This window comes from Gymnoscopelus microlampas (assembly GCF_963454915.1).
Source record: "Gymnoscopelus microlampas genome assembly, chromosome: 12".
NCBI lineage: Eukaryota > Metazoa > Chordata > Actinopteri > Myctophiformes > Myctophidae > Gymnoscopelus > Gymnoscopelus microlampas.
The window spans coordinates 45,332,534-45,346,886 of record NC_139949.1 but is presented as its reverse complement, the minus strand read 5'-3'; positions in this window follow the sequence as shown (position 1 = coordinate 45,346,886).

The following is a 14,353-nucleotide window of genomic DNA, read 5'->3' as shown; positions in this document are numbered from 1 at the left end:
TATTCTATTTCATAACATGCTATTTGTAGAGTTTTTTGTTTGTTTGTTTGTTTTTATAATGCTTTTAAAGCAGGGGTCTTCAACAGGGGGTCCGGGACCCCCAGGGGGTCCTCAGAGTTACTACAGGGGGTCCGCCAAATCTTTATGTGATATGATTTTTTTTTACCTTAACCACTTGAACCCTAGCATCCCTTATCTAAGGAGAACTTTACCAAAAAATAGCAGATCTACAAGCTCCACAATGTCTCGCGTTGCGAGACGTTGTGAGCTTGTAGATCTGCTATTTTTTGGCAAAGAGGTGTTTGGTGTAGAGGGAAAAAAAGAGCAGACCAAGTAAACAAAAAAAGTTAAATCTGAAACACAATTTTATACAATATATAGGGGGTCCCTGCTTCATCTCTCTCTCAGCTAGGGGGTCCTTGGCCTGAAAACGTTGAAGACCCCTGTTTTAAGGATGAAGCCCTACGCTGATCTTGAAGTTTGTTTTACAGTTCCGGTTAAAAACTGCAGTAGGGTAAAAACAAGCATGGACAATATATTTGCACAATTGCACATCCATGGCTCTAAATCTAACACACACATTATTAATTTGATTAATTGCAGCTGCATTGCTTACTAGTTTGCCATTTACATTGCTGTAGAATTTAGTCTTCAGAAATAAAACAGACTACAAAAAAAATCTGCCTATGGTTTCATGGCTCTTTACGTACAATCATTTCACTGCCTACAATGTTGCCACCCATGGATGTACTGTGTAAAAACAAAAAGTGTGTCACATTTGATTCAAATCATCAAATCTCAAATCACCCCATATTGTATTCTATTCAGTTGTATTGATAATCATATGACCTTTAATCAGTTTCAACTTTATTGTCACATCACACGTTTACAGGTGTAAAACAAAGAAAAAAGAAAGTGGGTGAAATTGTTAGTCGTACAAGCTCCCACCATTTGCAGTTTTTAAGAAAGGGGAATAGAATATAAGAATAAAGAAACAATGAAAACAGGTTAGCCATGTCAAATACAGTATATGCACAGAGTAAACAAAAGTATATACTTAAGCTGTATGATTAAAAACAACATCGCAAGGGGACGACACAGTTAAAATAGCAGTATAATTATAGAGTAACAGATAAACATAAGGTGCATATAAAAAATATTTAAGAAAGATTGATCATTCTCACCTGTTATATTATACAGGAGTGTCCAAAATGAAGCAAAGCATCAGCATAGCTTTTTATCCCTTGCTATAAGACTAAAGAAAACAAGGAAAATGCTTCAAAATGCTTCAAAAATAGTATTTAATTCAGCATTCCTTGCTGTATAAAATATACCAAGAATAATATCCTCACCAGTTCAGTATCATTCCTTTTACAGTATGTGTAAAAGTCAACATTACAGTCTTATTTTTCTCTCTTTCAGTCACTGCACATACTTTCCATTACAGGACAGAACTAAAACATAGAGGCCTCTGAGAGTTGTTACTCTGTGTGTGGATGCTGTTTCTCATATTAGTTTAGTCCTTTTGAGTCTTTTTGTGTATTATTTCTTGTATATTTGTATATAATGTGCAGTGATTAAAATGCACGTAAAAAAAAGTGTGTGTGGGATTCTTGCAGCCTTTATTATTATATGGTGTTATGATTTGTATTTTGGTAATAGGAGAAATGAAAGATAATGACAGTGCTTATTGGATAGTGCTTTATACATGAGTTATTTTAGGGTTTTTTTGTTTTGTCTTTTTTACATATTTTTTACTGGAGTCAGTTGGTCATTCCTTAAGAACCTATGGTTCTAACTCCAAGTGACCTGCATTGAAATGATTTATGAAAACTTTATTCGATCAACACTCTTTTAAGATCCATTCCCTTCCCTGTGCAAAAGCACTGCTGTCTTTGCTGCAAAATTCAGTGAAGACATGAAGTATAATAGCAAACAGGAAGAGGGGAGCTGTGTTTTTACCTACATCCTGTGTTGAGACAAAGCCTAAAGGAGGTGTTACTGACCACAAACTGATGTTCTCAGTCATTTATTTGCGATAAACTCAACATCATACAGTGCTAGCTATTATTATTATCTTCAATATCACAGTATTACCATTATTATTAACGCAACAAAATGTAACTCTTTTTTATATTCACAATCTGTTTAAAAAGTGTAATCACTTTATTAGCCAATTGCTACCTGGAGGGTACATGTACAGCAGTTGAGGGAGGTGGAGAGAACTTTTCAGTCACTTTGCCCGCCCAGAATGGTTAGTAAGTTTACGCATACAAGAGTCTTGCAGGGGTCTTCAACAGGGGGTCTGTGACCCCTAGGGGGTCCTCAGAGTTACTAGAGTGGGGCCGCCAAATCTTTGTGTGATAGGAACTTTTTTTTTTACATTAACCACTTGAACCCTATTATCCCTATTCAGAGGAACATTAGCCAAAAATAGCCGATCTACAAGTTCGACTATTGTAGAGCTTGTAGATCGGCTATTTTCGGCAAAGAGGTTTGGTGTAGTGGGGGTCCCTGCTTCATCTCTCTTTCAGCTAAGGGGTCCTTGGCCTGAAAAACTTTGGAAGACCCCTGGTCTATTGCAGGGGTCTTCAACAGGGGGTCCGGGACCCCTAGGGGGTCCTCACAGTTACTACAGGGGGTCCGCCAAATCTTTGTGTGATATGATTTTTTTTACATTAACCACTTGAACCCTAACATCCCTTTTCTGAGGAGAACTTTAGCCAAAAATAGCAGATATTTTTGGCAAAGAGGTATAGTTGTAGAGGGAAAAACAGAGCAGACCAAGTAAACAAAAAAAGTGTAATCTGGAACACAATTTTATACAATATAGAGGGGGTCCCTGCTTCATCGCTTTCTCAGCTAGGGGGTCCTTGGCCTGAAAACATTGAAGACCCCTGGTCTATTGGTTATTCTGTCTGTACTGAGTTTTCGTGAACATGCACAAAATGCATGTACAGGTAGTTCACAAGTATACAAGAATTGCTGGTTCATGTCATAATAGGGTAACATTTGTCAAAAATAGAACATTTGGTGAAAATAGGCAAACATTTGGTGAAAATAGGCAAACATTTGGTGAAAATAGATGTGTTAATAGATAATAATAAATCTGTTGATGTATAAATGATGAGTTGTAACATGTAAGCTTTTTTAATCCTCTAGAACACAGCTAGCTGGGGCTTTTTTCTTTTTTCTTTTTTACCATTTCCTGAGAAGAAACCATTCAATTTCCCCACCTAGAATGTAACACCTCAAGTTAACACGTACATTCTGTGGTAAAGACTAAAGAGTCTATTAGTTATTCTGCACTGTGTTTTTTGTGTGCACATGCATGCACGTACGTTCACAAGAGTGTCGGAAATCACTTGCTTGGGTTAGCCTGACGACAGCACCGCCTGTCGTCAGGCTGGTGTCAGACTTTTGCTCGACCTGTGGATATATACAAGTGACTTGGACTTTCTTTGCTTTTCCTCATGGACCTACTTGCGGATTATACCAGTGTCAGTCTACCTTATGTGGATTATGTGGTCGACACGGCCTATGTATTATTACATGTAGTAATTAATGACTTGCTTATTTGTGTTGTTCATTAAGATGTCAACAGATATTTCTGGCAAGGCAGTCTGATCAAAGAAGATAAGGTATGGTGGAGGAGTCAGGGAGGAGAGAGGAGAGGAGGGTATATATTTATAAATATATATTTTCTATATATATCATAGAACATCAGAGAAATAATGAGAAATCCTTTGTCACAAGATATTTTGTAGAATGCAGCCAGTCAGTTTCAGATTTAACCACATTTTTGATTTCTCTATTTTATTCCTTCTATTATGCTTTTAAATGCTGTTAATGTAATGTGTAGCTGCCTTGTTATGCCTTACCATATGTAAGTAAATCACTTTGAATTGGTTTTTGTATGAAATGTTGTGTACAAATAATCTTGCCTTGCACCATACAGCACATAGAAGGGATTTTACACCTACAACAAATCTTCAGCTTCAAGAGCTTCACTGCATTTTGTGAATATTTGTAATGTTTCTGCATATAAATAAATCTGTGCTGGTGGAGTCTTTCCACGTTTCTCACCTTTATGTATGTACGTTTTTAAAGGCTGTGTCACAGTGGTTGTCTTTAACCCATTAAGACCAGGAAAGCATCTGTGTCATTTTATTAATAAAATAACCTATGTATGATTGATTGTTCTCTATTCCTATTCAATATGAGAGCATCTGTCACCTTAAAAAAGTGATGTCACATTTTGGTGCGACCCGATTGGTTCACCGTAGGTTGCCTATAAAGATGGTCTCTCTCTCTGTTTGGTTCTTAAAGATAACCTGATGGAGGTCTAACAGACCGAAACGTTGTTTCCCATTAAAACTTTTTAATTGCATTAGAAGACAGTGTGCGGGAGTTTTTTCTTTTTCAGTGCGTTGGGCCCTCGTTTGGTCTTCTCCTACTGAAAATGTGACCTTTAATCAGGATTCTTGTAAGATTGAGCATTCCCACCTTAACTCTAAAAATAAAAGTAAAGAAAAATGCTAAGTGCTAAAATCAAGTATTTTCAGTCAGATACTGTATGTGCTGTGAACTTAAAATTTGCTCAAAATGAAAATGACCTAAGAGATTCTGATAAGGAAGGTCTGGAGACGGTTTGAGTCAGGGCAGATTGTAGGACCCAAGTGCAGGAGAGACAGAGGCAGAACTGGTCGGGTTTAACGGGTTTATTAACTCAAAAGGTATTAATACAAGCAAGGGACTGAACTCGATGTAACAACACGCAGCATAAGACAATGGTCAAGCAAGGGGTGCAAACACAGGGTTTAAATAGACAGGGAAATAATAAGACACAGGTGAACTCAACAGACAATCAACACTGGGATAGGCTGAGGGACTAAGAGGACACAGGAGGAGAACATGACTAATCAACAGGGAGGTGAGACAAGACAGGTAACAGTAACTAAGCACAACAGGAAACAAGACTACAAAATAAAAGGAACTCAACAACAACAGGGCAACAACAACAGAGTAACAGGAAAACAAGACTAGATACAGAACAGAACAAATGCCTAATACGTCCAAGACCTTATAAGGGCAGGAAGGTCTAAATAATAAAGTCAGAGTCCGCGTCCCGAGGAGCGGACTGTGACAGGCCTAAACAACAGGCCTAAAGTGTCCACGACCATATATGGGCAATGAGTCCACGGCGTGACATGTTGTAGCCTACATATAACACTTCCACATACATTCACTGTGTGATCACACATTTAATACAGTATGAACAGCAACAGTTGTTCTGACCATTCCCCTGCTATTGTACCCTGTGAATATCCTCTCTCTCTCTCTCTCTCTCTCTCTCTCTCTCTCTCTCTCTCTCTCTCTCTCTCTGTGATTTAGTTAAACCAGTGTGTTTATAGTTAACTAGTATTTTTTTGATCAATTTATTTGAATCAATTCAGGAGAGTAATACATATCATAGTTATATTTGTAGCCTATAGTTTCTTTTCAAGCCTCTCGTCCTTGTAAGATGTCTACAGATATTTATGCCATGCCAGACATGACAAAGAAGGTGAGACGCAGGAATGAAGAAAGAGGACAGAGAGGGGACACTGAGGACAGTGGACATTTGGAGGAGAGAGGAGAGAGGGAGGAGAGAGTGGTGGACATCTATCAGAGTGTGGATGATTTCAGAAGTCATGATGTCGTCCCTGGATGGTCCTCATGATGGAGAACACAGCAGGAAGACAGACTCAGGGTGAGTTTGACTAAGTTACTTATGAGTCATTGTAAAGGTCAATTCTCTGTTTCAATGTGGGGGAAGGGAGTTTATTATTGAAAAAAAACTCTCCTTCAGGAAAAGATTATTCAGAGTTTATTAAGATGTGATATGAACTGTTTATTGTACAGAATAATTAGTTTGTGTTAAAGTTATATATGGGTCCTGACCTATACTGTTTGAGAAACAGTGGTGTAGAGAGACAGGAAACACAGAGAGAGAGAGTGAGAGAGAGTAGGAGTGTGACATACATTGAGCTACGATGTTTAAATGATGGATTCTGCAAGTTGCAGGAGAAGCGGTTTTCTGCTGAGGAAACAGTTCTGCTCAAGGTGTCAACATCTTCTCACATCACCAGAATGGCAACACAATGCCAAAAGCGGTATAATTATGTCAGGAGACATGGAAAACAAAGGCTCACTCGCCACTCACAGAAAATATTAAGTGGACACAAGAGCTGGTCCACCTACTTGACACATGCAGTTCAGAATCATGCCTTCCTAAATGAGTCCTCCTCATTAATGTCCAAGACACATCTGCGATATCTTGAGATATCAGCTATAGATAAAAACATTTCTAACAGCATAGTGTAGCCTACGTACTGAAATAAACAGCGTGCCCCCCCACCCACCCACCCCTCTCTCTCACCTGAAAGATGCACACTAATTCATTCATAATTTGTTTGAAACTCAATAATGAGTCTCTAAGCAATGTCATCTATCATGTTGAACGTGATGCCCTGTATATTCGAATGGATTTTGATTGCAAGCAGAGATTATGTGCATTATGAATGAACATGATTTAGACCAGGTTTTGTTGGCCTAAATCACAATTGCTTTCTGCTAGCTAGATAAAAATGTGGAAACAATTCACCTGACCACCCCTCAATTTAAGAACCAATACAGCCCATGTGTGCACAGGCGTTGGGCGTGAAAATGACAACTGTGTTTATCGTAAACCAACAATGACAGTTGCACTGTGTGGCATTTTGCACCTGGTGTAAGATAAGGGCCTTCAGTCTTGTTTTCTCTATTTCCCAGTCACAGCAGAGCCAGTAGGTGTACATTCCATTGCAGCACAGAGCTCTAAAACTGTGAGAAGGCCTCTCATAGTTGTTGCTGTGTATCTGGGGATGCTGTGTCTTATGCTGCTGGTTGTCATCATAGGCCTGGCAGTGCACTGTGAGTATTCCACGTCACAAAACTACCACATCACTCACTCAGGGATTTCTCATTTGATTTTCATTTGTTTTACTGTAGAGACTTTGGTTTGTATTAGTGTTGCAAAGAAAACAATAAATAAAGTGATCAAGTTATGCACATACAAAAAAATATAGTTTATTCCAAGCAAATTTTCCACACAGATGTTTGAACAGCAACAATAGCTGTATTTATCATCACATTGGTCCTTTGCAGATAATTCAGCCAATAACAATCTGAAGCAGTTACGGACCAGCTATAACAGCCTGATCCTGGAGAGAAACAACTTACAAAATGAAGTAAACCAGATGAAGGGAGGGAAAGCGGGTGAGAGGTTACTAACCGTTTGAATGAAAAAAAAAAAAGTGGATTACTATATATATATATATATTAATTATTGTCAGTGCCATAGTGGTAATGAGCAGACCCTCATCATTGTCCTTATCCTTGACGTTTTCTTAAATAAAAATCTAGACATCCATGAAATGTCCTAATATTACATCACGTTTGACGTTTAGTCAAGGTGTGTTCCAGTGGATGGAAGACGTTTGGATGCAGCTGTTATTACAGATCTACTGAAAAGAAAACTTAGGAGGAAAGTAGAGCAGAATGTCTGAAGACGGGAGCAGATCTGGTGGTCATTAACTGTAAAGAAGAAAAGGTTAGTGTGTGTGTGTGTGTGTGTGTGTGTGTGTGTGTGTGTGTGTGTGTGTGTGTGTGTGTGTGTGTGTGTGTGTGCGTGCGTGCGTGCGTGCGTGCGTGCGTGCGTGCGTGCGTGCGTGCGTGCGTGCAAGAGAGAGCGCGCGCAAGCGTGCGTGCGTGCGTGTTTCCAGGTGTAATTCTGTCATTAGGTTTCGAGAGCCTGTAAGGCTTCGAACCCTATTACATCTCTACACTTTCATTAGGTTTCGAGAGCCTGTAAGGCTTCGAACCCTATTACATTCCTTGGCTTTCATTATTATTATTATTCTTCCGCCGGTTTTGCCAGTTCTGGCCTAACCGCCTGGTCACTTCTTATGAAATTCGGCAATATGGTAGAGGGCTATGCCAAACGGCGAAAACCCGAAACTCACAACCATTGGCCAAAGGGTGGCGCTGTAGCACTCAATTGAACATGCCAACTTTGAACAGGTACAGCTCATGCCCTGTTCGACCTACAGCCATGAAACTTCGATACACACATGCGTCTCCTCATGCCTAACAACTTTCACTGTTTGACTTTTGACCTCTGACCTTTAGATCTCCCACCATTTCGAATTCTATGAAAAGCAGTAAAAAGCAGTAAAAAGCCTACTCCTCCTGGGATTTATGAGCAATCTGTACGAAACTGTATACACATGAACTTTGGACCAATGCCGACAGACGTAACCAAGCGGATTTTCCATAAGTGAAAACGTTAAGCTTTTATAAGCCAATGAAAATTGCAGCTTTTTTTAAATTATTCATCTGCCCCTAACACATACATGCAGACTCACATTTGTTTGACACTTTGCAATATTGTAGAGGGTCCTTCCAAGTATCACTGAAACCAATCTTACTCCAATTGGTCAAAGGGGGGCGCTATAGCAATTTTTTGAAAATGCAAACTTTAAACAGGCAAAAGCCATGCCTCGTTTGGCCGACAGCCGTTAAACCTGCTTACACATGTGCCTTGACTCATGAGGAACACATGTATCACTTTGACCAGTAAGCTCTGCCCTTAGATTGTCTGCAATTTTGAGCAGTTTGAAAAATATTTAAATCCAGGATTTCTGAGCAATTTGCATGAAACTGTGTCAAATACATGTTTGAGGCCCTTTTTCACAGGTTCAGGTGTGTTGGTTCAATAGCTTGATCGCTTAATCATCTGCCTTGAAACCATAGGGTAGCCGGTTCGAATCCCACCTCAGGTAGATTTCATTATAATTGCATTGCACACAACATGACTATATCAATGAATACATGTGCAATTGTTAAAGATGACGAGAAATGCATACTTGAAAGTAGTTATTTTCAATGTTTGACGTACTTCATTCGCGCTTTTGTTTTGTTTTGTTGGATTCTCCCTTTTCACTGTCTAAGGCTCTGTATTAGATAGCTCCACCAGTAGAGTGTGAGTCTTATGTGCCGAAGGTCCCTGGTTCGAATCCCACTTATTACAGTTCACATTTAAATTGCATTGTACAAAACATGACCCTGTTAATTCAGACATGTGCAATGTTTAGACAATAACACGAAATGCTTTTGAGAGTAGTTGTTTTTTATGTATGACATACTTTCTTGTGAAAATAGCCGATCTACAATCTCACACCTTTTTAGATAGCAACGCGTTTTGAGCTTGTAGATCGACTATTTTCCACTAGTTTCCATTCCGAAATATATTGAGCAGTTTGAAAAACATTTAAACCAAGGATTTCTGAGCAATTTGCGTGAAAGTGTGTCATGTGTGTGAACTCCCTTTTCACTAGTACAGGTCTGTTGGCCCAATGGCTTAATCATCTGCCTTGAAAACACAGGGTTCCTGGTGCGAATCCCACGTCATGTAGAATTCATTATAATTGCATTGCACACAACATGACTGTATCAATGAATGCATGTGCAATTGTTAACCAGTAAACTCCGCCCTTAGATTGTCTGCAATTTTGAGCAGTTTGAAAAACATTTAAATCCAGTATTTCTGAGCAATTTGCGTGAAAGTGTGTCATGTGTGTGAACTCCCTTTTCATCAGTTCGGGTCTGTTGGCCCAATGGCTTAATCATCTGCCTTGATACCAGAGGGTCGCCGGTTCAAATCACACCTCATGCAGACCTCAACTCAATTGCATTGCACACAACATGACTGTATCAATGAATAAACATGCAATTGTTAGTTGTTGTTGTTAGTTGTTTTTTATGTATGACATACTTTCTTGTGAAAATAGCTGATCTACAATCTCACACCGGAAGAACCTATAGGACGGAAAAACCTATAGATATCAACAGACACCATCAGGGAGGCCATATCTTTAGCTCAATGAGAAGAGAGGCAGCCTGTGAATCCATAGGTCGCTGGTTCGATCCCTGTCCCCAACAATGCGTTGAGGTGATCATCATTTGGAATTCCCCCTATTCCCATGGATTGGATCCACCCCTCTCACCTGCTCTCACTCATCACCAATCACACCTGCCACATGCACAGTACAATTTTTAGGTACTTTTACTTTACTACTCTACTCTACTCCAATTACAGCAGATGACAGCTTTAGTTACTTGTTACTTTGCAGATGTAATTATTAATACAACACCTACAGTAACCACATACAGCCGATCTACAATGTGACGCGTTATGAGCTTGTATGTATATAATAAGCAACCCATGCTGTATGATAACTTACCACATATGAAATCCAATTCTGTCTATCCAATGGCTCAGTCTGTACTGTGGCCATAGCTGAGTGGTTAGTGAGCCCACCTAGGGAGCCAGAGGCCGTGGTTGCCCCAGGTACGAATCCAGGCCAGGCCAGCAAATGTGTCGATGAAATGAAATGTGTCCCTGAGCAAGACTCTTAACCCCTAATTGCTCACAGGCCCTCATTGGAAACAAGACCGCAAGGACTTTCATGAACGGACCTGGAATTATCCTTATCCTTTACACTGTCTACCCACAAGTCTATAGGTCCCTGGTTCAAACCCCAATTTAACCGGTCCAAATATAATTTACTGAACAAAAATCATGACTTTGTTAATTAATGCATGTTCACTTCTTCTCTCTCGCTCTCTCTCTTACTGCCTCTCTTTCTCACTGCCTCTCTCTCTCTCTCTCTCTCTATCTCTCTCTCTCTCTCTCTCTCTCTCTCTCTCTCCCACTCTGTCACTGTCTGTCTGTCTGCCAGTCTGCCACTCTGTCACTGTCTGTCTGTCTGCCACTCTGTCACTGTCTGTCTTTCTGTCTGTCTGTCTGTCTGCCAGTCTGCCACTCTGTCACTTTGTCACTCTGTCACAGTCTGTCTGTCTGCCAGTCTGCCACTCTGTCACTGTCTGTCTGTCTGCCAGTCTGCCACTCTGTCACTGTCTGTCTGTCTGCCAGTCTGCCACTCTGTCACAGTCTGTCTGTCTGTCTGCCAGTCTGCCACTGTCTGTCTGTCTGCCAGTCTGCCAGTCTGCCACAGTCTGTCTGTCTGCCAGTCTGCCAGTCTGCCACTCTGTCACTGTCTGTCTGTCTGCCAGTCTGCCACTCTGCCACTCTGTCACAGTCTGTCTGTTTGTCTGTCTGCCACTCTGTCACAGTCTGCCAGTCTGCCAGTCTGTCACAGTCTGCCAGTCTGCCAGTCTGCCACTCTGTCACTGTCTGTCTGTCTGTCTGTCTGTCTGCCAGTCTGCCAGTCTGCCACAGTCTGTCACAGTCTGCCAGTCTGCCAGTCTGCCACTCTGTCACAGTCTGCCAGTCTGCCAGTCTGCCAGTCTGCCACTCTGTCAAAGTCTGCCAGTCTGCCAGTCTGCCACTCTGTCACAGTCTGCCAGTCTGCCATTATTCTCGAAACCGCTCATTGCTGCTTGCAGCTATATTTATTATTATTCTTCCGCCGGTTTTGCCAGTTCTGGCCTAACCGCGTGGTCACTTTTTATGAAATTCGGCAATATGGTAGAGGGCTATGCCAAACGGCGAAAACCCGAAACTCACAAACATTGGCCAAAGGGTGGCGCTGTAGCACTCAATTGAAATATGCCAACTTTGAACAGGTACAACTCATGCCCTGTTTGACCCACAGCCATGAAACTTCGATGCACACATGCGTCTCCTCATGCCTAACAACTTTCACACTCTGACTTTTGACCTCTGACCTTTAGATCTCCCACCATTTCGAATTCTATGAAAAGCAGTAAAAAGCAGTCAAAAAATCACTTCTCCTGGGATTTATGAGCAATCTGTACGAAACTGTATACACATGAACTTTGGACCAATGCCGACAAACGTAACTTAGCGGATTTTCCATAAGTGAAAACGTTAAGCTTTTATAAGCCAATGAAAATTGCAGCTTTTTTTAAATTATTCATCTGCCCCTAACACATACATGCAGACTCACATTTGTTTGACACTTTGCAATATTGTAGAGGGTCCTTCCAAGTATCACTGAAACCAATCTTACTCCAATTGGTCAAAGGGGGGCGCTATAGCAATTTTTTGAAAATGCAAACTTTAAACAGGCAAAAGTCATGCCTCGTTTGGCCGACAGCCGTTAAACCTGCTTACACATGTGCCTTGACTCATGAGGAACACATGTATCACTTTGACCAGTAAGCTCTGCCCTTAGATTGTCTGCAATTTTGAGCAGTTTGAAAAACATTTAAATCCAGGATTTCTGAGCAATTTGCATGAAACTGTGTCAAATACATGTTTGAGGCCCTTTTTCACAGGTTCAGGTGTGTTGGTTCAATAGCTTGATCGCTTAATCATCTGCCTTGAAACCATAGGGTAGCCGGTTCGAATCCCACCTCAGGTAGACTTAATTATAATTGCATTGCACACAACATGACTATACCAATGAATACATGTGCAATTGTTAAAGATGACGAGAAATGCATACTTGAAAGTAGTTCTTTTCAATGTATGACGTACTTCATTCGCGCTTTTGTTTTGTTTTGTTGGATTCTCCCTTTTCACTGTCTAAGGCTGTGTATTGGATAGCTCCACCAGTAGAGTGTGAGTCTCATGTGCCGAAGGTCCCTGGTTCGAATCCCACTTATTACAGTTCACATTTAAATTGCATTGTACAAAACATGACCCTGTTAATTCAGACAAGTGCAATGTTTAGACAATAACACGAAATGCTTTTGAGAGTAGTTTTTTTTTATGTATGACATACTTTCTTGTGAAAATAGCCGATCTACAATCTCACACCTTTTTAGATAGCAACGCGTTGTGAGCTTGTAGATCGACTATTTTCCACTAGTTTCCATTCCGAAATATATTGAGCAGTTTGAAAAACATTTAAACCAAGGATTTCTGAGCAATTTGCGTGAAAGTGTGTCATGTGTGTGAACTCCCTTTTCACTAGTACAGGTCTGTTGGCCCAATGGCTTAATCATCTGCCTTGAAACCACAGGGTTCCTGGTTCGAATCCCACGTCATGTAGAATTCATTATTAGGTTTCGAGAGCCATCAGGCTTCGAAAGCTATTACATCTCTACACTTTCACTATTATTATTATTCTTCCGCCGTTTTTGCCAGTTCTGGCCTAACCGCCTGGTCACTTCTTATGAAATTCGGCAATATGGTAGAGGGCTATGCCAAACGGCGAAAACCCGAAACTCACAACCATTGGCCAAAGGGTGGCGCTGTAGCACTCAATTGAAAATGCCAACTTTGAACAGGTACAGCTCATGCCCTGTTCGACCTACAGCCATGAAACTTCGATACACACATGCGTCTCCTCATGCCTAACAACTTTCACTGTTTGACTTTTGACCTCTGACCTTTAGATCTCCCACCATTTCGAATTCTATGAAAAGCAGTAAAAATCAGTAAAAAGCCTACTCCTCCTGGGATTTATGAGCAATCTGTACGAAACTGTATACACATGAACTTTGGACCAATGCCGACAGACGTAACCAAGCGGATTTTCCATAAGTGAAAACGTTAAGCTTTTATAAGCCAATGAAAATTGCAGCTTTTTTTAAATTATTCATCTGCCCCTAACACATACATGCAGACTCACATTTGTTTGACACTTTGCAATATTGTAGAGGGTCCTTCCAAGTATCACTGAAACCAATCTTACTCCAATTGGTCAAAGGGGGGCGCTATAGCAATTTTTTGAAAATGCAAACTTTAAACAGGCAAAAGTCATGCCTCGTTTGGCCGACAGCCGTTAAACCTGCTTACACATGTGCCTTGACTCATGAGGAACACATGTATCACTTTGACCAGTAAGCTCTGCCCTTAGATTGTCTGCAATTTTGAGCAGTTTGAAAAACATTTAAATCCAGGATTTCTGAGCAATTTGCATGAAACTGTGTCAAATACATGTTTGAGGCCCTTTTTCACAAGTTCAGGTGTGTTGGTTCAATAGCTTGATCGCTTAATCATCTGCCTTGAAACCATAGGGTAGCCGGTTCGAATCCCACCTCAGGTAGACTTAATTATAATTGCATTGCACACAACATGACTATACCAATGAATACATGTGCAATTGTTAAAGATGACGAGAAATGCATACTTGAAAGTAGTTCTTTTCAATGTATGACGTACTTCATTCGCGCTTTTGTTTTGTTTTGTTGGATTCTCCCTTTTCACTGTCTAAGGCTGTGTATTGGATAGCTCCACCAGTAGAGTGTGAGTCTCATGTGCCGAAGGTCCCTGGTTCGAATCCCACTTATTACAGTTCACATTTAAATTGCATTGTACAAAACATGACCCTGTTAA